Here is a 27819-nt window from a genome sequence, read left to right on the forward strand (position 1 = left end):
CTTTGAAGCATTCTTCCCCCTGTACGTAAGGCGGCCTTCTGCCTACTATATTCAATCCCGATGCAATTTCTATGTTTCATAGTCAATATGAAGCTCCAAGTGTTACAGTAAACTCCCAGTGGTGCGTCGCAATCTAATACTGGCCTCTTAGTAACGGCATATATACAGACTCTTTGAAGCATTCTTCCCCCTGTACGTAAGGCGGCCTTCTGCCTACTATATTCAATCCCGATGCAATTTCTATGTTTCATAGTCAATATGAAGCTCCAAGTGTTACAGTAAACTCCCAGTGGTGCGTCGCAATCTAATACTGGCCTCTTAGTAACGGCATATATACAGACTCTTTGAAGCATTCTTCCCCCTGTACGTAAGTCGGCCTTCTGCCTACTATATTCAATCCCGATGCAATTTCTATGTTTCATAGTCAATATGAAGCTCCAAGTGTTACAGTAAACTCCCAGTGGTGCGTCGCAATCTAATACTGGCCTCTTAGTAACGGCATATATACAGACTCTTTGAAGCATTCTTCCCCCTGTACGTAAGGCAGCCTTCTGCCTACTATATTCAATCCCGATGCAATTTCTATGTTTCATAGTCAATATGAAGCTCCAAGGGTTACAGTAAACTCCCAGTGGTGCGTCGCAATCTAATACTGGCCTCTCAGGAAAGGCACGTATACAGACTGTTTGAAGCATTCCTCCCCCTGTACGTAAGTCGGCCTTCTGCCTACTATATTCAATCCCGATGCAATTTCTATGTTTCATAGTCAATATGAAGCTCCAAGGGTTACAGTAAACTCCCAGTGGTGCGTCGCAATCTAATACTGGCCTCTCAGGAAAGGCACGTATACAGACTGTTTGAAGCATTCCTCCCCCTGTACGTAAGTCGGCCTTCTGCCTACTATATTCAATCCCGATGCAATTTCTATGTTTCATAGTCAATATGAAGCTCCAAGGGTTACAGTAAACTCCCAGTGGTGCGTCGCAATCTAATACTGGCCTCTCAGGAAAGGCACGTATACAGACTGTTTGAAGCATTCCTCCCCCTGTACGTAAGTCGGCCTTCTGCCTACTATATTCAATCCCGATGCAATTTCTATGTTTCATAGTCAATATGAAGATCCAAGTGTTACAGTAAACTCCCAGTGGTGCGTCGCAATCTAATACTGGCCTCTTAGTAACGGCATATATACAGACTCTTTGAAGCATTCTTCCCCCTGTACGTAAGGCGGCCTTCTGCCTACTATATTCAATCCCGATGCAATTTCTATGTTTCATAGTCAATATGAAGCTCCAAGTGTTACAGTAAACTCCCAGTGGTGCGTCGCAATCTAATACTGGCCTCTTAGTAACGGCATATATACAGACACTTTGAAGCATTCTTCCCCCTGTACGTAAGGCGGCCTTCTGCCTACTATATTCAATCCCGATGCAATTTCTATGTTTCATAGTCAATATGAAGCTCCAAGTGTTACAGGAAACTCCCAGTGGTGCGTCGCAATCTAATACTGGCCTCTTAGTAACGGCATATATACAGACTCTTTGAAGCATTCTTCCCCCTGTACGTAAGTCGGCCTTCTGCCTACTATATTCAATCCCGATGCAATTTCTATGTTTCATAGTCAATATGAAGCTCCAAGTGTTACAGTAAACTCCCAGTGGTGCGTCGCAATCTAATACTGGCCTCTTAGTAACGGCATATATACAGACTCTTTGAAGCATTCTTCCCCCTGTACGTAAGGCGGCCTTCTGCCTACTATATTCAATCCCGATGCAATTTCTATGTTTCATAGTCAATATGAAGCTCCAAGTGTTACGGTAAACTCCCAGTGGTGCGTCGCAATCTAATACTGGCCTCTCAGTAACGGCACATATACAGACTGTTTGAAGCATTATTCCCCCTGTACGTAAGGCGGCCTTCTGCCTACTATATTCAATCCCGATGCAATTTCTATGTTTCATAGTCAATATGAAGCTCCAAGGGTTACAGTAAACTCCCAGTGGTGCGTCGCAATCTAATACTGGCCTCTTAGTAACGGCATATATACAGACTCTTTGAAGCATTCTTCCCCCTGTACGTAAGTCGGCCTTCTGCCTACTATATTCAATCCCGATGCAATTTCTATGTTTCATAGTCAATATGAAGCTCCAAGTGTTACAGTAAACTCCCAGTGGTGCGTCGCAATCTAATACTGGCCTCTTAGTAACGGCATATATACAGACTCTTTGAAGCATTCTTCCCCCTGTACGTAAGGCGGCCTTCTGCCTACTATATTCAATCCCGATGCAATTTCTATGTTTCATAGTCAATATGAAGCTCCAAGGGTTACAGTAAACTCCCAGTGGTGCGTCGCAATCTAATACTGGCCTCTCAGTAACGGCACATATACAGACTGTTTGAAGCATTCTTCCCCCTGTACGTAAGGCGGCCTTCTGCCTACTATATTCAATCCCGATGCAATTTCTATGTTTCATAGTCAATATGAAGCTCCAAGGGTTACAGTAAACACCCAGTGGTGCGTCGCAATCTAATACTGGCCTCTCAGGAAAGGCACGTATACAGACTGTTTGAAGCATTCCTCCCCCTGTACGTAAGTCGGCCTTCTGCCTACTATATTCAATCCCGATGCAATTTCTATGTTTCATAGTCAATATGAAGCTCCAAGTGTTACAGTAAACTCCCAGTGGTGCGTCGCAATCTAATACTGGCCTCTCAGTAACGGCACATATACAGACTGTTTGAAGCATTCTTCCCCCTGTACGTAAGGCGGCCTTCTGCCTACTATATTCAATCCCGATGCAATTTCTATGTTTCATAGTCAATATGAAGCTCCAAGGGTTACAGTAAACTCCCAGTGGTGCGTCGCAATCTAATACTGGCCTCTTAGTAACGGCATATATACAGACTCTTTGAAGCATTCTTCCCCCTGTACGTAAGTCGGCCTTCTGCCTACTATATTCAATCCCGATGCAATTTCTATGTTTCATAGTCAATATGAAGCTCCAAGTGTTACAGTAAACTCCCAGTGGTGCGTCGCAATCTAATACTGGCCTCTTAGTAACGGCATATATACAGACTCTTTGAAGCATTCTTCCCCCTGTACGTAAGGCGGCCTTCTGCCTACTATATTCAATCCCGATGCAATTTCTATGTTTCATAGTCAATATGAAGCTCCAAGTGTTACAGTAAACTCCCAGTGGTGCGTCGCAATCTAATACTGGCCTCTTAGTAACGGCATATATACAGACTCTTTGAAGCATTCTTCCCCCTGTACGTAAGGCGGCCTTCTGCCTACTATATTCAATCCCGATGCAATTTCTATGTTTCATAGCCAATATGAAGCTCCAAGGGTTACAGTAAACTCCCAGTGGTGCGTCGCAATCTAATACTGGCCTCTTAGTAACGGCATATATACAGACTCTTTGAAGCATTCTTCCCCCTGTACGTAAGGCGGCCTTCTGCCTACTATATTCAATCCCGATGCAATTTCTATGTTTCATAGTCAATATGAAGCTCCAAGGGTTACAGTAAACTCCCAGTGGTGCGTCGCAATCTAATACTGGCCTCTTAGTAACGGCATATATACAGACTCTTTGAAGCATTCTTCCCCCTGTACGTAAGTCGGCCTTCTGCCTACTATATTCAATCCCGATGCAATTTCTATGTTTCATAGTCAATATGAAGCTCCAAGTGTTACAGTAAACTCCCAGTGGTGCGTCGCAATCTAATACTGGCCTCTTAGTAACGGCATATATACAGACTCTTTGAAGCATTCTTCCCCCTGTACGTAAGGCGGCCTTCTGCCTACTATATTCAATCCCGATGCAATTTCTATGTTTCATAGTCAATATGAAGCTCCAAGGGTTACAGTAAACTCCCAGTGGTGCGTCGCAATCTAATACTGGCCTCTCAGTAACGGCACATATACAGACTGTTTGAAGCATTCTTCCCCCTGTACGTAAGGCGGCCTTCTGCCTACTATATTCAATCCCGATGCAATTTCTATGTTTCATAGTCAATATGAAGCTCCAAGGGTTACAGTAAACACCCAGTGGTGCGTCGCAATCTAATACTGGCCTCTCAGGAAAGGCACGTATACAGACTGTTTGAAGCATTCCTCCCCCTGTACGTAAGTCGGCCTTCTGCCTACTATATTCAATCCCGATGCAATTTCTATGTTTCATAGTCAATATGAAGCTCCAAGTGTTACAGTAAACTCCCAGTGGTGCGTCGCAATCTAATACTGGCCTCTCAGTAACGGCACATATACAGACTGTTTGAAGCATTCTTCCCCCTGTACGTAAGGCGGCCTTCTGCCTACTATATTCAATCCCGATGCAATTTCTATGTTTCATAGTCAATATGAAGCTCCAAGGGTTACAGTAAACTCCCAGTGGTGCGTCGCAATCTAATACTGGCCTCTTAGTAACGGCATATATACAGACTCTTTGAAGCATTCTTCCCCCTGTACGTAAGTCGGCCTTCTGCCTACTATATTCAATCCCGATGCAATTTCTATGTTTCATAGTCAATATGAAGCTCCAAGTGTTACAGTAAACTCCCAGTGGTGCGTCGCAATCTAATACTGGCCTCTTAGTAACGGCATATATACAGACTCTTTGAAGCATTCTTCCCCCTGTACGTAAGGCGGCCTTCTGCCTACTATATTCAATCCCGATGCAATTTCTATGTTTCATAGTCAATATGAAGCTCCAAGTGTTACAGTAAACTCCCAGTGGTGCGTCGCAATCTAATACTGGCCTCTTAGTAACGGCATATATACAGACTCTTTGAAGCATTCTTCCCCCTGTACGTAAGGCGGCCTTCTGCCTACTATATTCAATCCCGATGCAATTTCTATGTTTCATAGCCAATATGAAGCTCCAAGGGTTACAGTAAACTCCCAGTGGTGCGTCGCAATCTAATACTGGCCTCTTAGTAACGGCATATATACAGACTCTTTGAAGCATTCTTCCCCCTGTACGTAAGGCGGCCTTCTGCCTACTATATTCAATCCCGATGCAATTTCTATGTTTCATAGTCAATATGAAGCTCCAAGGGTTACAGTAAACTCCCAGTGGTGCGTCGCAATCTAATACTGGCCTCTCAGGAAAGGCACGTATACAGACTGTTTGAAGCATTCCTCCCCCTGTACGTAAGTCGGCCTTCTGCCTACTATATTCAATCCCGATGCAATTTCTATGTTTCATAGTCAATATGAAGCTCCAAGGGTTACAGTAAACTCCCAGTGGTGCGTCGCAATCTAATACTGGCCTCTCAGGAAAGGCACGTATACAGACTGTTTGAAGCATTCCTCCCCCTGTACGTAAGTCGGCCTTCTGCCTACTATATTCAATCCCGATGCAATTTCTATGTTTCATAGTCAATATGAAGCTCCAAGGGTTACAGTAAACTCCCAGTGGTGCGTCGCAATCTAATACTGGCCTCTCAGGAAAGGCACGTATACAGACTGTTTGAAGCATTCCTCCCCCTGTACGTAAGTCGGCCTTCTGCCTACTATATTCAATCCCGATGCAATTTCTATGTTTCATAGTCAATATGAAGCTCCAAGTGTTACAGTAAACTCCCAGTGGTGCGTCGCAATCTAATACTGGCCTCTTAGTAACGGCATATATACAGACTCTTTGAAGCATTCTTCCCCCTGTACGTAAGGCGGCCTTCTGCCTACTATATTCAATCCCGATGCAATTTCTATGTTTCATAGTCAATATGAAGCTCCAAGTGTTACAGTAAACTCCCAGTGGTGCGTCGCAATCTAATACTGGCCTCTTAGTAACGGCATATATACAGACTCTTTGAAGCATTCTTCCCCCTGTACGTAAGGCGGCCTTCTGCCTACTATATTCAATCCCGATGCAATTTCTATGTTTCATAGTCAATATGAAGCTCCAAGTGTTACAGTAAACTCCCAGTGGTGCGTCGCAATCTAATACTGGCCTCTTAGTAACGGCATATATACAGACTCTTTGAAGCATTCTTCCCCCTGTACGTAAGTCGGCCTTCTGCCTACTATATTCAATCCCGATGCAATTTCTATGTTTCATAGTCAATATGAAGCTCCAAGTGTTACAGTAAACTCCCAGTGGTGCGTCGCAATCTAATACTGGCCTCTTAGTAACGGCATATATACAGACTCTTTGAAGCATTCTTCCCCCTGTACGTAAGGCGGCCTTCTGCCTACTATATTCAATCCCGATGCAATTTCTATGTTTCATAGTCAATATGAAGCTCCAAGGGTTACAGTAAACTCCCAGTGGTGCGTCGCAATCTAATACTGGCCTCTCAGTAACGGCACATATACAGACTGTTTGAAGCATTCTTCCCCCTGTACGTAAGGCGGCCTTCTGCCTACTATATTCAATCCCGATGCAATTTCTATGTTTCATAGTCAATATGAAGCTCCAAGGGTTACAGTAAACACCCAGTGGTGCGTCGCAATCTAATACTGGCCTCTCAGGAAAGGCACGTATACAGACTGTTTGAAGCATTCCTCCCCCTGTACGTAAGTCGGCCTTCTGCCTACTATATTCAATCCCGATGCAATTTCTATGTTTCATAGTCAATATGAAGCTCCAAGTGTTACAGTAAACTCCCAGTGGTGCGTCGCAATCTAATACTGGCCTCTCAGTAACGGCACATATACAGACTGTTTGAAGCATTCTTCCCCCTGTACGTAAGGCGGCCTTCTGCCTACTATATTCAATCCCGATGCAATTTCTATGTTTCATAGTCAATATGAAGCTCCAAGGGTTACAGTAAACTCCCAGTGGTGCGTCGCAATCTAATACTGGCCTCTTAGTAACGGCATATATACAGACTCTTTGAAGCATTCTTCCCCCAGTACGTAAGTCGGCCTTCTGCCTACTATATTCAATCCCGATGCAATTTCTATGTTTCATAGTCAATATGAAGCTCCAAGTGTTACAGTAAACTCCCAGTGGTGCGTCGCAATCTAATACTGGCCTCTTAGTAACGGCATATATACAGACTCTTTGAAGCATTCTTCCCCCTGTACGTAAGGCGGCCTTCTGCCTACTATATTCAATCCCGATGCAATTTCTATGTTTCATAGTCAATATGTAGCTCCAAGGGTTACAGTAAACTCCCAGTGGTGCGTCGCCAACTAATACTGGCCTCTTAGTAACGGCATATATACAGACTCTTTGAAGCATTCTTCCCCCTGTACGTAAGGCGGCCTTCTGCCTACTATATTCAATCCCGATGCAATTTCTATGTTTCATAGTCAATATGAAGCTCCAAGGGTTACAGTAAACTCCCAGTGGTGCGTCGCAATCTAATACTGGCCTCTTAGTAACGGCATATATACAGACTCTTTGAAGCATTCTTCCCCCTGTACGTAAGGCGGCCTTCTGCCTACTATATTCAATCCCGATGCAATTTCTATGTTTCATAGTCAATATGAAGCTCCAAGGGTTACAGTAAACTCCCAGTGGTGCGTCGCAATCTAATACTGGTCTCTTAGTAACGGCATATATACAGACTCTTTAAAGCATTCTTCCCCCTGTACGTAAGGCGGCCTTCTGCCTACTATATTCAATCCCGATGCAATTTCTATGTTTCATAGTCAATATGAAGCTCCAAGTGTTACAGTAAACTCCCAGTGGTGCGTCGCAATCTAATACTGGCCTCTTAGTAACGGCATATATACAGACTCTTTGAAGCATTCTTCCCCCTGTACGTAAGGCGGCCTTCTGCCTACTATATTCAATCCCGATGCAATTTCTATGTTTCATAGTCAATATGAAGCTCCAAGGGTTACAGTAAACTCCCAGTGGTGCGTCGCAATCTAATACTGGCCTCTTAGTAACGGCATATATACAGACTCTTTAAAGCATTCTTCCCCCTGTACGTAAGGCGGCCTTCTGCCTACTATATTCAATCCCGATGCAATTTCTATGTTTCATAGTCAATATGAAGCTCCAAGTGTTACAGTAAACTCCCAGTGGTGCGTCGCAATCTAATACTGGCCTCTTAGTAACGGCATATATACAGACTCTTTGAAGCATTCTTCCCCCTGTACGTAAGGCGGCCTTCTGCCTACTATATTCAATCCCGATGCAATTTCTATGTTTCATAGTCAATATGAAGCTCCAAGTGTTACAGTAAACTCCCAGTGGTGCGTCGCAATCTAATACTGGCCTCTTAGTAACGGCATATATACAGACTCTTTGAAGCATTCTTCCCCCTGTACGTAAGGCGGCCTTCTGCCTACTATATTCAATCCCGATGCAATTTCTATGTTTCATAGTCAATATGAAGCTCCAAGTGTTACAGTAAACTCCCAGTGGTGCGTCGCAATCTAATACTGGCCTCTTAGTAACGGCATATATACAGACTCTTTGAAGCATTCTTCCCCCTGTACGTAAGTCGGCCTTCTGCCTACTATATTCAATCCCGATGCAATTTCTATGTTTCATAGTCAATATGAAGCTCCAAGTGTTACAGTAAACTCCCAGTGGTGCGTCGCAATCTAATACTGGCCTCTTAGTAACGGCATATATACAGACTCTTTGAAGCATTCTTCCCCCTGTACGTAAGGCGGCCTTCTGCCTACTATATTCAATCCCGATGCAATTTCTATGTTTCATAGTCAATATGAAGCTCCAAGGGTTACAGTAAACTCCCAGTGGTGCGTCGCAATCTAATACTGGCCTCTCAGGAAAGGCACGTATACAGACTGTTTGAAGCATTCCTCCCCCTGTACGTAAGTCGGCCTTCTGCCTACTATATTCAATCCCGATGCAATTTCTATGTTTCATAGTCAATATGAAGCTCCAAGGGTTACAGTAAACTCCCAGTGGTGCGTCGCAATCTAATACTGGCCTCTTAGTAACGGCATATATACAGACTCTTTGAAGCATTCTTCCCCCTGTACGTAAGGCGGCCTTCTGCCTACTATATTCAATCCCGATGCAATTTCTATGTTTCATAGTCAATATGAAGCTCCAAGGGTTACAGTAAACTCCCAGTGGTGCGTTGCAATCTAATACTGGCCTCTCAGGAAAGGCACGTATACAGACTGTTTGAAGCATTCCTCCCCCTGTACGTAAGTCGGCCTTCTGCCTACTATATTCAATCCCGATGCAATTTCTATGTTTCATAGTCAATATGAAGCTCCAAGGGTTACAGTAAACTCCCAGTGGTGCGTCGCAATCTAATACTGGCCTCTCAGGAAAGGCACGTATACAGACTGTTTGAAGCATTCCTCCCCCTGTACGTAAGTCGGCCTTCTGCCTACTATATTCAATCCCGATGCAATTTCTATGTTTCATAGTCAATATGAAGCTCCAAGTGTTACAGTAAACTCCCAGTGGTGCGTCGCAATCTAATACTGGCCTCTTAGTAACGCCATATATACAGACTCTTTGAAGCATTCTTCCCCCTGTACGTAAGGCGGCCTTCTGCCTACTATATTCAATCCCGATGCAATTTCTATGTTTCATAGTCAATATGAAGCTCCAAGTGTTACAGTAAACTCCCAGTGGTGCGTCGCAATCTAATACTGGCCTCTTAGTAACGGCATATATACAGACTCTTTGAAGCATTCTTCCCCTGTACGTAAGGCGGCCTTCTGCCTACTATATTCAATCCCGATGCAATTTCTATGTTTCATAGTCAATATGAAGCTCCAAGTGTTACAGTAAACTCCCAGTGGTGCGTCGCAATCTAATACTGGCCTCTTAGTAACGGCATATATACAGACTCTTTGAAGCATTCTTCCCCCTGTACGTAAGTCGGCCTTCTGCCTACTATATTCAATCCCGATGCAATTTCTATGTTTCATAGTCAATATGAAGCTCCAAGTGTTACAGTAAACTCCCAGTGGTGCGTCGCAATCTAATACTGGCCTCTTAGTAACGGCATATATACAGACTCTTTGAAGCATTCTTCCCCCTGTACGCAAGGCGGCCTTCTGCCTACTATATTCAATCCCGATGCAATTTCTATGTTTCATAGTCAATATGAAGCTCCAAGGGTTACAGTAAACTCCCAGTGGTGCGTCGCAATCTAATACTGGCCTGTTAGTAACGGCACATATACAGACTGTTTGAAGCATTCTTCCCCCTGTACGTAAGGCGGCCTTCTGCCTACTATATTCAATCCCGATGCAATTTCTATGTTTCATAGTCAATATGAAGCTCCAAGGGTTACAGTAAACACCCAGTGGTGCGTCGCAATCTAATACTGGCCTCTCAGGAAAGGCACGTATACAGACTGTTTGAAGCATTCCTCCCCCTGTACGTAAGTCGGCCTTCTGCCTACTATATTCAATCCCGATGCAATTTCTATGTTTCATAGTCAATATGAAGCTCCAAGTGTTACAGTAAACTCCCAGTGGTGCGTCGCAATCTAATACTGGCCTCTCAGTAACGGCACATATACAGACTGTTTGAAGCATTCTTCCCTCTGTACGTAAGGCGGCCTTCTGCCTACTATATTCAATCCCGATGCAATTTCTATGTTTCATAGTCAATATGAAGCTCCAAGGGTTACAGTAAACTCCCAGTGGTGCGTCGCAATCTAATACTGGCCTCTTAGTAACGGCATATATACAGACTCTTTGAAGCATTCTTCCCCCTGTACGTAAGTCGGCCTTCTGCCTACTATATTCATTCCCGATGCAATTTCTATGTTTCATAGTCAATATGAAGCTCCAAGTGTTACAGTAAACTCCCAGTGGTGCGTCGCAATCTAATACTGGCCTCTTAGTAACGGCATATATACAGACTCTTTGAAGCATTCTTCCCCCTGTACGTAAGGCGGCCTTCTGCCTACTATATTCAATCCCGATGCAATTTCTATGTTTCATAGTCAATATGAAGCTCCAAGGGTTACAGTAAACTCCCAGTGGTGCGTCGCAATCTAATACTGGCCTCTTAGTAACGGCATATATACAGACTCTTTGAAGCATTCTTCCCCCTGTACGTAAGGCGGCCTTCTGCCTACTATATTCAATCCCGATGCAATTTCTATGTTTCATAGTCAATATGAAGCTCCAAGGGTTACAGTAAACTCCCAGTGGTGCGTCGCAATCTAATACTTTCCTCTTAGTAACGGCATATATACAGACTCTTTGAAGCATTCTTCCCCCTGTACGTAAGGCGGCCTTCTGCCTACTATATTCAATCCCGATGCAATTTCTATGTTTCATAGTCAATATGAAGCTCCAAGGGTTACAGTAAACTCCCAGTGGTGCGTCGCAATCTAATACTGGCCTCTTAGTAACGGCATATATACAGACTCTTTAAAGCATTCTTCCCCCTGTACGTAAGGCGGCCTTCTGCCTACTATATTCAATCCCGATGCAATTTCTATGTTTCATAGTCAATATGAAGCTCCAAGTGTTACAGTAAACTCCCAGTGGTGCGTCGCAATCTAATACTGGCCTCTTAGTAACGGCATATATACAGACTCTTTGAAGCATTCTTCCCCCTGTACGTAAGGCGGCCTTCTGCCTACTATATTAAATCCCGATGCAATTTCTATGTTTCATAGTCAATATGAAGCTCCAAGGGTTACAGTAAACTCCCAGTGGTGCGTCGCAATCTAATACTGGCCTCTTAGTAACGGCATATATACAGACTCTTTAAAGCATTCTTCCCCCTGTACGTAAGGCGGCCTTCTGCCTACTATATTCAATCCCGATGCAATTTCTATGTTTCATAGTCAATATGAAGCTCCAAGTGTTACAGTAAACTCCCAGTGGTGCGTCGCAATCTAATACTGGCCTCTTAGTAACGGCATATATACAGACTCTTTGAAGCATTCTTCCCCCTGTACGTAAGGCGGCCTTCTGCCTACTATATTCAATCCCGATGCAATTTCTATGTTTCATAGTCAATATGAAGCTCCAAGTGTTACAGTAAACTCCCAGTGGTGCGTCGCAATCTAATACTGGCCTCTTAGTAACGGCATATATACAGACTCTTTGAAGCATTCTTCCCCCTGTACGTAAGGCGGCCTTCTGCCTACTATATTCAATCCCGATGCAATTTCTATGTTTCATAGTCAATATGAAGCTCCAAGGGTTACAGTAAACTCCCAGTGGTGCGTCGCAATCTAATACTGGCCTCTCAGGAAAGGCACGTATACAGACTGTTTGAAGCATTCCTCCCCCTGTACGTAAGTCGGCCTTCTGCCTACTATATTCAATCCCGATGCAATTTCTATGTTTCATAGTCAATATGAAGCTCCAAGGGTTACAGTAAACTCCCAGTGGTGCGTCGCAATCTAATACTGGCCTCTCAGGAAAGGCACGTATACAGACTGTTTGAAGCATTCCTCCCCCTGTACGTAAGTCGGCCTTCTGCCTACTATATTCAATCCCGATGCAATTTCTATGTTTCATAGTCAATATGAAGCTCCAAGTGTTACAGTAAACTCCCAGTGGTGCGTCGCAATCTAATACTGGCCTCTTAGTAACGGCATATATACAGACTCTTTGAAGCATGCTTCCCCCTGTACGTAAGTCGGCCTTCTGCCTACTATATTCAATCCCGATGCAATTTCTATGTTTCATAGTCAATATGAAGCTCCAAGTGTTACAGTAAACTCCCAGTGGTGCGTCGCAATCTAATACTGGCCTCTTAGTAACGGCATATATACAGACTCTTTGAAGCATTCTTCCCCCTGTACGTAAGGCGGCCTTCTGCCTACTATATTCAATCCCGATGCAATTTCTATGTTTCATAGTCAATATGAAGCTCCAAGGGTTACAGTAAACTCCCAGTGGTGCGTCGCAATCAAATACTGGCCTCTCAGGAAAGGCACGTATACAGACTGTTTGAAGCATTCCTCCCCCTGTACGTAAGTCGGCCTTCTGCCTACTATATTCAATCCCGATGCAATTTCTATGTTTCATAGTCAATATGAAGCTCCAAGTGTTACAGTAAACTCCCAGTGGTGCGTCGCAATCTAATACTGGCCTCTTAGTAACGACATATATACAGACTCTTTGAAGAATTCTTCCCCCTGTACGTAAGGCGGCCTTCTGCCTACTATATTCAATCCCGATGCAATTTCTATGTTTCATAGTCAATATGAAGCTCCAAGGGTTACAGTAAACTCCCAGTGGTGCGTCGCAATCTAATACTGGCCTCTTAGTAACGGCATATATACAGACTCTTTGAAGCATTCTTCCCCCTGTACGTAAGGCGGCCTTCTGCCTACTATATTCAATCCCGATGCAATTTCTATGTTTCATAGTCAATATGAAGCTCCAAGTGTTACAGTAAACTCCCAGTGGTGCGTCGCAATCTAATACTGGCCTCTTAGTAACGGCATATATACAGACTCTTTGAAGCATTCTTCCCCCTGTACGTAAGGCGGCCTTCTGCCTACTATATTCAATCCCGATGCAATTTCTATGTTTCATAGTCAATATGAAGCTCCAAGGGTTACAGTAAACTCCCAGTGGTGCGTCGCAATCTAATACTGGCCTCTCAGGAAAGGCACGTATACAGACTGTTTGAAGCATTCCACCCCCTGTACGTAAGTCGGCCTTCTGCCTACTATATTCAATCCCGATGCAATTTCTATGTTTCATAGTCAATATGAAGCTCCAAGTGTTACAGTAAACTCCCAGTGGTGCGTCGCAATCTAATACTGGCCTCTTAGTAACGGCATATATACGGACTCTTTGAAGCATTCTTCCCCCTGTACGTAAGGCGGCCTTCTGCCTACTATATTCAATCCCGATGCAATTTCTATGTTTCATAGTCAATATGAAGCTCCAAGGTTTACAGTAAACTCCCAGTGGTGCGTCGCAATCTAATACTGGCCTCTTAGTAACGTTATATATACAGACTCTTTGAAACATTCTTCCCCCTGTACGTAAGGCGGCCTTCTGCCTACTATATTCAATCCCGATGCAATTTCTATGTTTCATAGTCAATATGAAGCTCCAAGGGTTACAGTAAACTCCCAGTGGTGCGTCGCAATCTAATACTGGCCTCTTAGTAACGGCACATATACAGACTCTTTGAAGCATTCTTCCCCCTGTACGTAAGGCGGCCTTCTGCCTACTATATTCAATCCCGATGCAATTTCTATGTTTCATAGTCAATATGAAGCTCCAAGGGTTACAGTAAACTCCCAGTGGTGCGTCGCAATCTAATACTGGCCTCTTAGTAACGGCATATATACAGACTCTTTGAAGCATTCTTCCCCCTGTACGTAAGGCGGCCTTCTGCCTACTATATTCAATCCCGATGCAATTTCTATGTTTCATAGTCAATATGAAGCTCCAAGGGTTACAGTAAACTCCCAGTGGTGCGTCGCAATCTAATACTGGCCTCTTAGTAACGGCATATATACAGACTCTTTGAAGCATTCTTCCCCCTGTACGTAAGGCGGCCTTCTGCCTACTATATTCAATCCCGATGCAATTTCTATGTTTCATAGTCAATATGAAGCTCCAAGGGTTACAGTAAACTCCCAGTGGTGCGTCGCAATCTAATACTGGCCTCTTAGTAACGGCATATATACAGACTCTTTGAAGCATTCTTCCCCCTGTACGTAAGGCGGCCTTCTGCCTACTATATTCAATCCCGATGCAATTTCTATGTTTCATAGTCAATATGAAGCTCCAAGTGTTACAGTAAACTCCCAGTTGTGCGTCGCAATCTAATACTGGCCTCTTAGTAACGGCATATATACAGACTCTTTGAAGCATTCTTCCCCCTGTACGTAAGTCGGCCTTCTGCCTACTATATTCAATCCCGATGCAATTTCTATGTTTCATAGTCAATATGAAGCTCCAAGTGTTACAGTAAACTCCCAGTGGTGCGTCGCAATCTAATACTGGCCTCTTAGTAACGGCATATATACAGACTCTTTGAAGCATTCTTCCCCCTGTACGTAAGGCGGCCTTCTGCCTACTATATTCAATCCCGATGCAATTTCTATGTTTCATAGTCAATATGAAGCTCCAAGGGTTACAGTAAACTCCCAGTGGTGCGTCGCAATCAAATACTGGCCTCTCAGGAAAGGCACGTATACAGACTCTTTGAAGCATTCCTCCCCCTGTACGTAAGTCGGCCTTCTGCCTACTATATTCAATCCCGATGCAATTTCTATGTTTCATAGTCAATATGAAGCTCCAAGTGTTACAGTAAACTCCCAGTGGTGCGTCGCAATCTAATACTGGCCTCTTAGTAACGGCATATATACAGACTCTTTGAAGAATTCTTCCCCCTGTACGTAAGGCGGCCTTCTGCCTACTATATTCAATCCCGATGCAATTTCTATGTTTCATAGTCAATATGAAGCTCCAAGGGTTACAGTAAACTCCCAGTGGTGCGTCGCAATCTAATACTGGCCTCTTAGTAACGGCATATATACAGACTCTTTGAAGCATTCTTCCCCCTGTACGTAAGGCGGCCTTCTGCCTACTATATTCAATCCCGATGCAATTTCTATGTTTCATAGTCAATATGAAGCTCCAAGTGTTACAGTAAACTCCCAGTGGTGCGTCGCAATCTAATACTGGCCTCTTAGTAACGGCATATATACGGACTCTTTGAAGCATTCTTCCCCCTGTACGTAAGGCGGCCTTCTGCCTACTATATTCAATCCCGATGCAATTTCTATGTTTCATAGTCAATATGAAGCTCCAAGGGTTACAGTAAACTCCCAGTGGTGCGTCGCAATCTAATACTGGCCTCTCAGGAAAGGCACGTATACAGACTGTTTGAAGCATTCCTCCCCCTGTACGTAAGTCGGCCTTCTGCCTACTATATTCAATCCCGATGCAATTTCTATGTTTCATAGTCAATATGAAGCTCCAAGTGTTACAGTAAACTCCCAGTGGTGCGTCGCAATCTAATACTGGCCTCTTAGTAACGGCATATATACGGACTCTTTGAAGCATTCTTCCCCCTGTACGTAAGGCGGCCTTCTGCCTACTATATTCAATCCCGATGCAATTTCTATGTTTCATAGTCAATATGAAGCTCCAAGTGTTACAGTAAACTCCCAGTGGTGCGTCGCAATCTAATACTGGCCTCTTAGTAACGGCATATATACAGACTCTTTGAAGCATTCTTCCCCCTGTACGTAAGGCGGCCTTCTGCCTACTATATTCAATCCCGATGCAATTTCTATGTTTCATAGTCAATATGAAGCTCCAAGGGTTACAGTAAACTCCCAGTGGTGCGTCGCAATCTAATACTGGCCTCTTAGTAACGGCATATATACAGACTCTTTGAAGCATTCTTCCCCCTGTACGTAAGGCGGCCTTCTGCCTACTATATTCAATCCCGATGCAATTTCTATGTTTCATAGTCAATATGAAGCTCCAAGGGTTACAGTAAACTCCCAGTGGTGCGTCGCAATCTAATACTTTCCTCTTAGTAACGGCATATATACAGACTCTTTGAAGCATTCTTCCCCCTGTACGTAAGGCGGCCTTCTGCCTACTATATTCAATCCCGATGCAATTTCTATGTTTCATAGTCAATATGAAGCTCCAAGGGTTACAGTAAACTCCCAGTGGTGCGTCGCAATCTAATACTGGCCTCTTAGTAACGGCATATATACAGACTCTTTAAAGCATTCTTCCCCCTGTACGTAAGGCGGCCTTCTGCCTACTATATTCAATCCCGATGCAATTTCTATGTTTCATAGTCAATATGAAGCTCCAAGTGTTACAGTAAACTCCCAGTGGTGCGTCGCAATCTAATACTGGCCTCTTAGTAACGGCATATATACAGACTCTTTGAAGCATTCTTCCCCCTGTACGTAAGGCGGCCTTCTGCCTACTATATTCAATCCCGATGCAATTTCTATGTTTCATAGTCAATATGAAGCTCCAAGGGTTACATTAAACTCCCAGTGGTGCGTCGCAATCTAATACTGGCCTCTTAGTAACGGCATATATACAGACTCTTTAAAGCATTCTTCCCCCTGTACGCAAGGCGGCCTTCTGCCTACTATATTCAATCCCGATGCAATTTCTATGTTTCATAGTCAATATGAAGCTCCAAGTGTTACAGTAAACTCCCAGTGGTGCGTCGCAATCTAATACTGGCCTCTTAGTAACGGCATATATACAGACTCTTTGAAGCATTCTTCCCCCTGTACGTAAGGCGGCCTTCTGCCTACTATATTCAATCCCGATGCAATTTCTATGTTTCATAGTCAATATGAAGCTCCAAGTGTTACAGTAAACTCCCAGTGGTGCGTCGCAATCTAATACTGGCCTCTTAGTAACGGCATATATACAGACTCTTTGAAGCATTCTTCCCCCTGTACGTAAGGCGGCCTTCTGCCTACTATATTCAATCCCGATGCAATTTCTATGTTTCATAGTCAATATGAAGCTCCAAGTGTTACAGTAAACTCCCAGTGGTGCGTCGCAATCTAATACTGGCCTCTTAGTAACGGCATATATACAGACTCTTTGAAGCATTCTTCCCCCTGTACGTAAGGCGGCCTTCTGCCTACTATATTCAATCCCGATGCAATTTCTATGTTTCATAGTCAATATGAAGCTCCAAGGGTTACAGTAAACTCCCAGTGGTGCGTCGCAATCTAATACTGGCCTCTCAGGAAAGGCACGTATACAGACTGTTTGAAGCATTCCTCCCCCTGTACGTAAGTCGGCCTTCTGCCTACTATATTCAATCCCGATGCAATTTCTATGTTTCATAGTCAATATGAAGCTCCAAGTGTTACAGTAAACTCCCAGTGGTGCGTCGCAATCTAATACTGGCCTCTTAGTAACGGCATATATACGGACTCTTTGAAGCATTCTTCCCCCTGTACGTAAGGCGGCCTTCTGCCTACTATATTCAATCCCGATGCAATTTCTATGTTTCATAGTCAATATGAAGCTCCAAGGTTTACAGTAAACTCCCAGTGGTGCGTCGCAATCTAATACTGGCCTCTTAGTAACGGCATATATACAGACTCTTTGAAGCATTCTTCCCCCTGTACGTAAGGCGGCCTTCTGCCTACTATATTCAATCCCGATGCAATTTCTATGTTTCATAGTCAATATGAAGCTCCAAGGGTTACAGTAAACTCCCAGTGGTGCGTCGCAATCTAATACTGGCCTCTTAGTAACGGCACATATACAGACTCTTTGAAGCATTCTTCCCCCTGTACGTAAGGCGGCCTTCTGCCTACTATATTCAATCCCGATGCAATTTCTATGTTTCATAGTCAATATGAAGCTCCAAGGGTTACAGTAAACTCCCAGTGGTGCGTCGCAATCTAATACTGGCCTCTTAGTAACGGCATATATACAGACTCTTTGAAGCATTCTTCCCCCTGTACGTAAGGCGGCCTTCTGCCTACTATATTCAATCCCGATGCAATTTCTATGTTTCATAGTCAATATGAAGCTCCAAGGGTTACAGTAAACTCCCAGTGGTGCGTCGCAATCTAATACTGGCCTCTTAGTAACGGCATATATACAGACTCTTTGAAGCATTCTTCCCCCTGTACGTAAGGCGGCCTTCTGCCTACTATATTCAATCCCGATGCAATTTCTATGTTTCATAGTCAATATGAAGCTCCAAGTGTTACAGTAAACTCCCAGTTGTGCGTCGCAATCTAATACTGGCCTCTTAGTAACGGCATATATACAGACTCTTTGAAGCATTCTTCCCCCTGTACGTAAGTCGGCCTTCTGCCTACTATATTCAATCCCGATGCAATTTCTATGTTTCATAGTCAATATGAAGCTCCAAGTGTTACAGTAAACTCCCAGTGGTGCGTCGCAATCTAATACTGGCCTCTTAGTAACGGCATATATACAGACTCTTTGAAGCATTCTTCCCCCTGTACGTAAGGCGGCCTTCTGCCTACTATATTCAATCCCGATGCAATTTCTATGTTTCATAGTCAATATGAAGCTCCAAGGGTTACAGTAAACTCCCAGTGGTGCGTCGCAATCAAATACTGGCCTCTCAGGAAAGGCACGTATACAGACTCTTTGAAGCATTCCTCCCCCTGTACGTAAGTCGGCCTTCTGCCTACTATATTCAATCCCGATGCAATTTCTATGTTTCATAGTCAATATGAAGCTCCAAGTGTTACAGTAAACTCCCAGTGGTGCGTCGCAATCTAATACTGGCCTCTTAGTAACGGCATATATACAGACTCTTTGAAGAATTCTTCCCCCTGTACGTAAGGCGGCCTTCTGCCTACTATATTCAATCCCGATGCAATTTCTATGTTTCATAGTCAATATGAAGCTCCAAGGGTTACAGTAAACTCCCAGTGGTGCGTCGCAATCTAATACTGGCCTCTTAGTAACGGCATATATACAGACTCTTTGAAGCATTCTTCCCCCTGTACGTAAGGCGGCCTTCTGCCTACTATATTCAATCCCGATGCAATTTCTATGTTTCATAGTCAATATGAAGCTCCAAGTGTTACAGTAAACTCCCAGTGGTGCGTCGCAATCTAATACTGGCCTCTTAGTAACGGCATATATACGGACTCTTTGAAGCATTCTTCCCCCTGTACGTAAGGCGGCCTTCTGCCTACTATATTCAATCCCGATGCAATTTCTATGTTTCATAGTCAATATGAAGCTCCAAGGGTTACAGTAAACTCCCAGTGGTGCGTCGCAATCTAATACTGGCCTCTCAGGAAAGGCACGTATACAGACTGTTTGAAGCATTCCTCCCCCTGTACGTAAGTCGGCCTTCTGCCTACTATATTCAATCCCGATGCAATTTCTATGTTTCATAGTCAATATGAAGCTCCAAGTGTTACAGTAAACTCCCAGTGGTGCGTCGCAATCTAATACTGGCCTCTTAGTAACGGCATATATACGGACTCTTTGAAGCATTCTTCCCCCTGTACGTAAGGCGGCCTTCTGCCTACTATATTCAATCCCGATGCAATTTCTATGTTTCATAGTCAATATGAAGCTCCAAGGTTTACAGTAAACTCCCAGTGGTGCGTCGCAATCTAATACTGGCCTCTTAGTAACGGCATATATACAGACTCTTTGAAGCATTCTTCCCCCTGTACGTAAGGCGGCCTTCTGCCTACTATATTCAATCCCGATGCAATTTCTATGTTTCATAGTCAATATGAAGCTCCAAGGGTTACAGTAAACTCCCAGTGGTGCGTCGCAATCTAATACTGGCCTCTTAGTAACGGCACATATACAGACTCTTTGAAGCATTCTTCCCCCTGTACGTAAGGCGGCCTTCTGCCTACTATATTCAATCCCGATGCAATTTCTATGTTTCATAGTCAATATGAAGCTCCAATGGTTACAGTAAACTCCCAGTGGTGCGTCGCAATCTAATACTGGCCTCTCAGGAAAGGCACGTATACAGACTGTTTGAAGCATTCCTCCCCCTGTACGTAAGTCGGCCTTCTGCCTACTATATTCAATCCCGATGCAATTTCTATGTTTCATAGTCAATATGAAGCTCCAAGGGTTACAGTAAACTCCCAGTGGTGCGTCGCAATCTAATACTGGCCTCTCAGTAACGGCACATATACAGACTGTTTGAATCATTCTTCCCCCTGTACGTAAGGCGGCCTTCTGCCTACTATATTCAATCCCGATGCAATTTCTATGTTTCATAGTCAATATGAAGCTCCAAGGGTTACAGTAAACTCCCAGTGGTGCGTCGCAATCTAATACTGGCCTCTCAGTAACGGCACATATACAGACTGTTTGAAGCATTCTTCCCCCTGTACGTAAGGCGGCCTTCTGCCTACTATATTCAATCCCGATGCAATTTCTATGTTTCATAGTCAATATGAAGCTCCAAGGGTTACAGTAAACTCCCAGTGGTGCGTCGCAATCTAATACTGGCCTCTCAGTAACGGCACATATACAGACTGTTTGAAGCATTCTTCCCCCTGTACGTAAGGCGGCCTTCTGCCTACTATATTCAATCCCGATGCAATTTCTATGTTTCATAGTCAATATGAAGCTCCAAGGGTTACAGTAAACTCCCAGTGGTGCGTCGCAATCTAATACTGGCCTCTTAGTAACGGCACATATACAGACTCTTTGAAGCATTCTTCCCCCTGTACGTAAGGCGGCCTTCTGCCTACTATATTCAATCCCGATGCAATTTCTATGTTTCATAGTCAATATGAAGCTCCAAGGGTTACAGTAAACTCCCAGTGGTGCGTCGCAATCTAATACTGGCCTCTCAGTAACGGCACATATACAGACTGTTTGAAGCATTCTTCCCCCTGTACGTAAGGCGGCCTTCTGCCTACTATATTCAATCCCGATGCAATTTCTATGTTTCATAGTCAATATGAAGCTCCAAGGGTTACAGTAAACTCCCAGTGGTGCGTCTCAATCTAATACTGGCCTCTCAGGAAAGGCACGTATACAGACTGTTTGAAGCATTCTTCCCCCTGTACGTAAGGCGGCCTTCTGCCTACTATATTCAATCCCGATGCAATTTCTATGTTTCATAGTCAATATGAAGCTCCAAGGGTTACAGTAAACTCCCAGTGGTGCGTCGCAATCTAATACTGGCCTCTCAGTAACGGCACATATACAGACTGTTTGAAGCATTCTTCCCCCTGTACGTAAGGCGGCCTTCTGCCTACTATATTCAATCCGGATGCAATTTCTATGTTTCATAGTCAATATGAAGCTCCAAGTGTTACAGTAAACTCCCAGTGAAGCGTCGCAATCTAATACTGGCCTCTTAGTAACGGCATATATACAGACTCTTTGAAGCATTCTTCCCCCTGTACGTAAGGCGGCCTTCTGCCTACTATATTCAATCCCGATGCAATTTCTATGTTTCATAGTCAATATGAAGCTCCAAGTGTTACAGTAAACTCCCAGTGGTGCGTCGCAATCTAATACTGGCCTCTTAGTAACGGCATATATACAGACTCTTTGAAGCATTCTTCCCCCTGTACGTAAGGCGGCCTTCTGCCTACTATATTCAATCCCGATGCAATTTCTATGTTTCATAGTCAATATGAAGCTCCAAGGGTTACAGTAAACTCCCAGTGGTGCGTCGCAATCTAATACTGGCCTCTCAGGAAAGGCACGTATACAGACTGTTTGAAGCATTCCTCCCCCTGTACGTAAGTCGGCCTTCTGCCTACTATATTCAATCCCGATGCAATTTCTATGTTTCATAGTCAATATGAAGCTCCAAGTGTTACAGTAAACTCCCAGTGGTGCGTCGCAATCTAATACTGGCCTCTTAGTAACGGCATATATACAGACTCTTTGAAGCATTCTTCCCCCTGTACGTAAGGCGGCCTTCTGCCTACTATATTCAATCCCGATGCAATTTCTATGTTTCATAGTCAATATGAAGCTCCAAGGGTTACAGTAAACTCCCAGTGGTGCGTCGCAATCTAATACTGGCCTCTTAGTAACGGCACATATACAGACTCTTTGAAGCATTCTTCCCCCTGTACGTAAGGCGGCCTTCTGCCTACTATATTCAATCCCGATGCAATTTCTATGTTTCATAGTCAATATGAAGCTCCAAGGGTTACAGTAAACTCCCAGTGGTGCGTCGCAATCTAATACTGGCCTCTCAGTAACGGCACATATACAGACTCTTTGAAGCATTCTTCCCCCTGTACGTAAGGCGGCCTTCTGCCTACTATATTCAATCCCGATGCAATTTCTATGTTTCATAGTCAATATGAAGCTCCAATGGTTACAGTAGACTCCCAGTGGTGCGTCGCAATCTAATACTGGCCTCTCAGGAAAGGCACGTATACAGACTGTTTGAAGCATTCTTCCCCCTGTACGTAAGTCGGCCTTCTGCCTACTATATTCAATCCCGATGCAATTTCTATGTTTCATAGTCAATATGATGCTCCAAGGGTTACAGTAAACTCCCAGTGGTGCGTCGCAATCTAATACTGGCCTCTCAGTAACGGCACACATACAGACTGTTTGAATCATTCTTCCCCCTGTACGTAAGGCGGCCTTCTGCCTACTATATTCAATCCCGATGCAATTTCTATGTTTCATAGTCAATATGAAGCTCCAAGGGTTACAGTAAACTCCCAGTGGTGCGTCGCAATCTAATACTGGCCTCTCAGTAACGGCACATATACAGACTGTTTGAAGCATTCTTCCCCCTGTACGTAAGGCGGCCTTCTGCCTACTATATTCAATCCCGATGCAATTTCTATGTTTCATAGTCAATATGAAGCTCCAAGGGTTACAGTAAACTCCCAGTGGTGCGTCGCAATCTAATACTGGCCTCTCAGGAAAGGCACGTATACAGACTGTTTGAAGCATTCTTCCCCCTGTACGTAAGGCGGCCTTCTGCCTACTATGTTCAATCCCGATGCAATTTCTATGTTTCATAGTCAATATGAAGCTCCAAGGGTTACAGTAAACTCCCAGTGGTGCGTCGCAATCTAATACTGGCCTCTCAGTAACGGCACATATACAGACTGTTTGAAGCATTCTTCCCCCTGTACGTAAGGCGGCCTTCTGCCTACTATATTCAATCCCGATGCAATTTCTATGTTTCATAGTCAATATGAAGCTCCAAGGGTTACAGTAAACTCCCAGTGGTGCGTCGCAATCTAATACTGGCCTCTCAGTAACGGCACATATACAGACTGTTTGAAGCATTCTTCCCCCAGTACGTAAGGCGGCCTTCTGCCTACTATATTCAATCCCGATGCAATTTCTATGTTTCATAGTCAATATGAAGCTCCAAGGGTTACAGTAAACTCCCAGTGGTGCGTCGCAATCTAATACTGGCCTCTTAGTAACGGCACATATACAGACTCTTTGAAACATTCTTCCCCCTGTACGTAAGGCGGCCTTCTGCCTACTATATTCAATCCCGATGCAATTTCTATGTTTCATAGTCAATATGAAGCTCCAAGGGTTACAGTAAACTCCCAGTGGTGCGTCGCAATCTAATACTGGCCTCTTAGTAACGGCACATATACAGACTCTTTGAAGCATTCTTCCCCCTGTACGTAAGGCGGCCTTCTGCCTACTATATTCAATCCCGATGCAATTTCTATGTTTCATAGTCAATATGAAGCTCCAAGGGTTACAGTAAACTCCCAGTGGTGCGTCGCAATCTAATACTGGCCTCTCAGGAAAGGCACGTATACAGACTGTTTGAAGCATTCCTCCCCCTGTACGTAAGTCGGCCTTCTGCCTACTATATTCAATCCCGATGCAATTTCTATGTTTCATAGTCAATATGAAGCTCCAAGGTTTACAGTAAACTCCCAGTGGTGCGTCGCAATCTAATACTGGCCTCTCAGTAACGGCACATATACAGACTGTTTGAAGCATTCTTCCCCCTGTACGTAAGGCGGCCTTCTGCCTACTATATTCAATCCCGATGCAATATCTATGTTTCATAGTCAATATGAAGCTCCAAGGGTTACAGTAAACTCCCAGTGGTGCGTCGCAATCTAATACTGGCCTCTCAGTAACGGCACATATACAGACTGTTTGAAGCATTCTTCCCCCTATACGTAAGGCGGCCTTCTGCCTACTATATTCAATCCCGATGCAATTTCTATGTTTCATAGTCAATATGAAGCTCCAAGGGTTACAGTAAACTCCCAGTGGTGCGTCGCAATCTAATACTGGCCTCTCAGTTACGGCACATATACAGACTGTTTGAAGCATTCTGCCCCCTGTACGTAAGGCGGCCTTCTGCCTACTATATTCAATCCCGATGCAATTTCTATGTTTCATAGTTAATATGAAGCTCCAAGGGTTACAGTAAACTCCCAGTGGTGCGTCGCAATCTAATACTGGCCTCTCAGTAACGGCACATATACAGACTGTTTGAAGCATTTTTCCCCTGTACGTAAGGCGGCCTTCTGCCTACTATATTCAATCCCGATGCAATTTCTATGTTTCATAGTCAATATGAAGCTCCAAGGGTTACAGTAAACTCCCAGTGGTGCGTCGCAATCTAATACTGGCCTCTTAGTAACGGCACATATACAGACTCTTTGAAGCATTCTTCCCCCTGTACGTAAGGCGGCCTTCTGCCTACTATATTCAATCCCGATGCAATTTCTATGTTTCATAGTCAATATGAAGCTCCAAGGGTTACAGTAAACTCCCAGTGGTGCGTCGCAATCTAATACTGGCCTCTCAGTAACGGCACATATACAGACTGTTTGAAGCATTCTTCCCCCTGTACGTAAGGCCGCCTTCTGCCTACTATATTCAATCCCGATGCAATTTCTATGTTTCATAGTCAATATGAAGCTCCAAGGGTTACAGTAAACTCCCAGTGGTGCGTCGCAATCTAATACTGGCCTCTCAGTAACGGCACATATACAGACTCTTTGAAGCATTCTTCCCCCTGTACGTAAGGCGGCCTTCTGCCTACTATATTCAATCCCGATGCAATTTCTATGTTTCATAGTCAATATGAAGCTCCAAGGGTTACAGTAAACTCCCAGTGGTGCGTCGCAATCTAATACTGGCCTCTCAGTAACGGCACATATACAGACTGTTTGAAGCATTCTTCCCCCTGTACGTAAGGCGGCCTTCTGCGTACAATATTCAATCCCCATGCAATTTCTATGTTTCATAGTCAATATGAAGCTCCAAGGGTTACAGTAAACTCCCAGTGGTGCGTCGCAATCTAATACTGGCCTCTCAGTAACGGCACATATACAGACTGTTTGAAGCATTCTTCCCCCTGTACGTAAGGCGGCCTTCTGCCTAATATATTCAATCCCGATGCAATTTCTATGTTTCATAGTCAATATGAAGCTCCAAGGGTTACAGTAAACTCCCAGTGGTGCGTCGCAATCTAATACTGGCCTCTCAGTAACGGCACATATACAGACTGTTTGAAGCATTCTTCCCCCTGTACGTAAGGCAGCCTTCTGCCTACTATATTCAATCCCGATGCAATTTCTATGTTTCATAGTCAATATGAAGCTCCAAGGGTTACAGTAAACTCCCAGTGGTGCGTCGCAATCTAATACTGGCCTCTCAGTAACGGCACATATACAGACTGTTTGAAGCATTCTTCCCCCTGTACGTAAGGCGGCCTTCTGCCTACTATATTCAATCCCGATGCAATTTCTATGTTTCATAGTCAATATGAAGCTCCAAGGGTTACAGTAAACTCCCAGTGGTGCGTCGCAATCTAATACTGGCCTCTTAGTAACGGCACATATACAGACTCTTTGAAGCATTCTTCCCCCTGTACGTAAGGCGGCCTTCTGCCTACTATATTCAATCCCGATGCAATTTCTATGTTTCATAGTCAATATGAAGCTCCAAGGGTTACAGTAAACTCCCAGTGGTGCGTCGCAATCTAATACTGGCCTCTCAGTAACGGCACATATACAGACTGTTTGAAGCATTCTTCCCCCTGTACGTAAGGCGGCCTTCTGCCTACTATATTCAATCCCGATGCAATTTCTATGTTTCATAGTCAATATGAAGCTCCAAGGGTTACAGTAAACTCCCAGTGGTGCGTCGCAATCTAATACTGGCCTCTCAGGAAAGGCACGTATACAGACTGTTTGAAGCATTCTTCCCCCTGTACGTAAGGCGGCCTTCTGCCTACTATATTCAATCCCGATGCAATTTCTATGTTTCATAGTCAATATGAAGCTCCAAGGGTTACAGTAAACTCCCAGTGGTGCGTCGCAATCTAATACTGGCCTCTCAGTAACGGCACATATACAGACTGTTTGAAGCATTCTTCCCCCTGTACGTAAGGCGGCCTTCTGCCTACTATATTCAATCCCGATGCAATTTCTATGTTTCATAGTCAATATGAAGCTCCAAGGGTTACAGTAAACTCCCAGTGAAGCGTCGCAATCTAATACTGGCCTCTTAGTAACGGCATATATACAGACTCTTTGAAGCATTCTTCCCCCTGTACGTAAGGCGGCCTTCTGCCTACTATATTCAATCCCGATGCAATTTCTATGTTTCATAGTCAATATGAAGCTCCAAGTGTTACAGTAAACTCCCAGTGGTGCGTCGCAATCTAATACTGGCCTCTTAGTAACGGCATATATACAGACTCTTTGAAGCATTCTTCCCCCTGTACGTAAGGCGGCCTTCTGCCTACTATATTCAATCCCGATGCAATTTCTATGTTTCATAGTCAATATGAAGCTCCAAGGGTTACAGTAAACTCCCAGTGGTGCGTCGCAATCTAATACTGGCCTCTCAGGAAAGGCACGTATACAGACTGTTTGAAGCATTCCTCCCCCTGTACGTAAGGCGGCCTTCTGCCTACTATATTCAATCCCGATGCAATTTCTATGTTTCATAGTCAATATGAAGCTCCAAGTGTTACAGTAAACTCCCAGTGGTGCGTCGCAATCTAATACTGGCCTCTTAGTAACGGCATATATACAGACTCTTTGAAGCATTCTTCCCCCTGTACGTAAGGCGGCCTTCTGCCTACTATATTCAATCCCGATGCAATTTCTATGTTTCATAGTCAATATGAGGCTCCAAGGGTTACAGTAAACTCCCAGTGGTGCGTCGCAATCTAATACTGGCCTCTTAGTAACGGCATATATACAGACTCTTTGAAGCATTCTTCCCCCTGTACGTAAGGCGGCCTTCTGCCTACTATATTCAATCCCGATGCAATTTCTATGTTTCATAGTCAATATGAAGCTCCAAGGGTTACAGTAAACTCCCAGTGGTGCGTCGCAATCTAATACTGGCCTCTTAGTAACGGCACATATACAGACTCTTTGAAGCATTCTTCCCCCTGTACGTAAGGCGGCCTTCTGCCTACTATATTCAATCCCGATGCAATTTCTATGTTTCATAGTCAATATGAAGCTCCAATGGTTACAGTAAACTCCCAG

Source organism: Schistocerca cancellata, chromosome 9, assembly GCF_023864275.1.
Source record: "Schistocerca cancellata isolate TAMUIC-IGC-003103 chromosome 9, iqSchCanc2.1, whole genome shotgun sequence".
Lineage (NCBI taxonomy): Eukaryota > Metazoa > Arthropoda > Insecta > Orthoptera > Acrididae > Schistocerca > Schistocerca cancellata.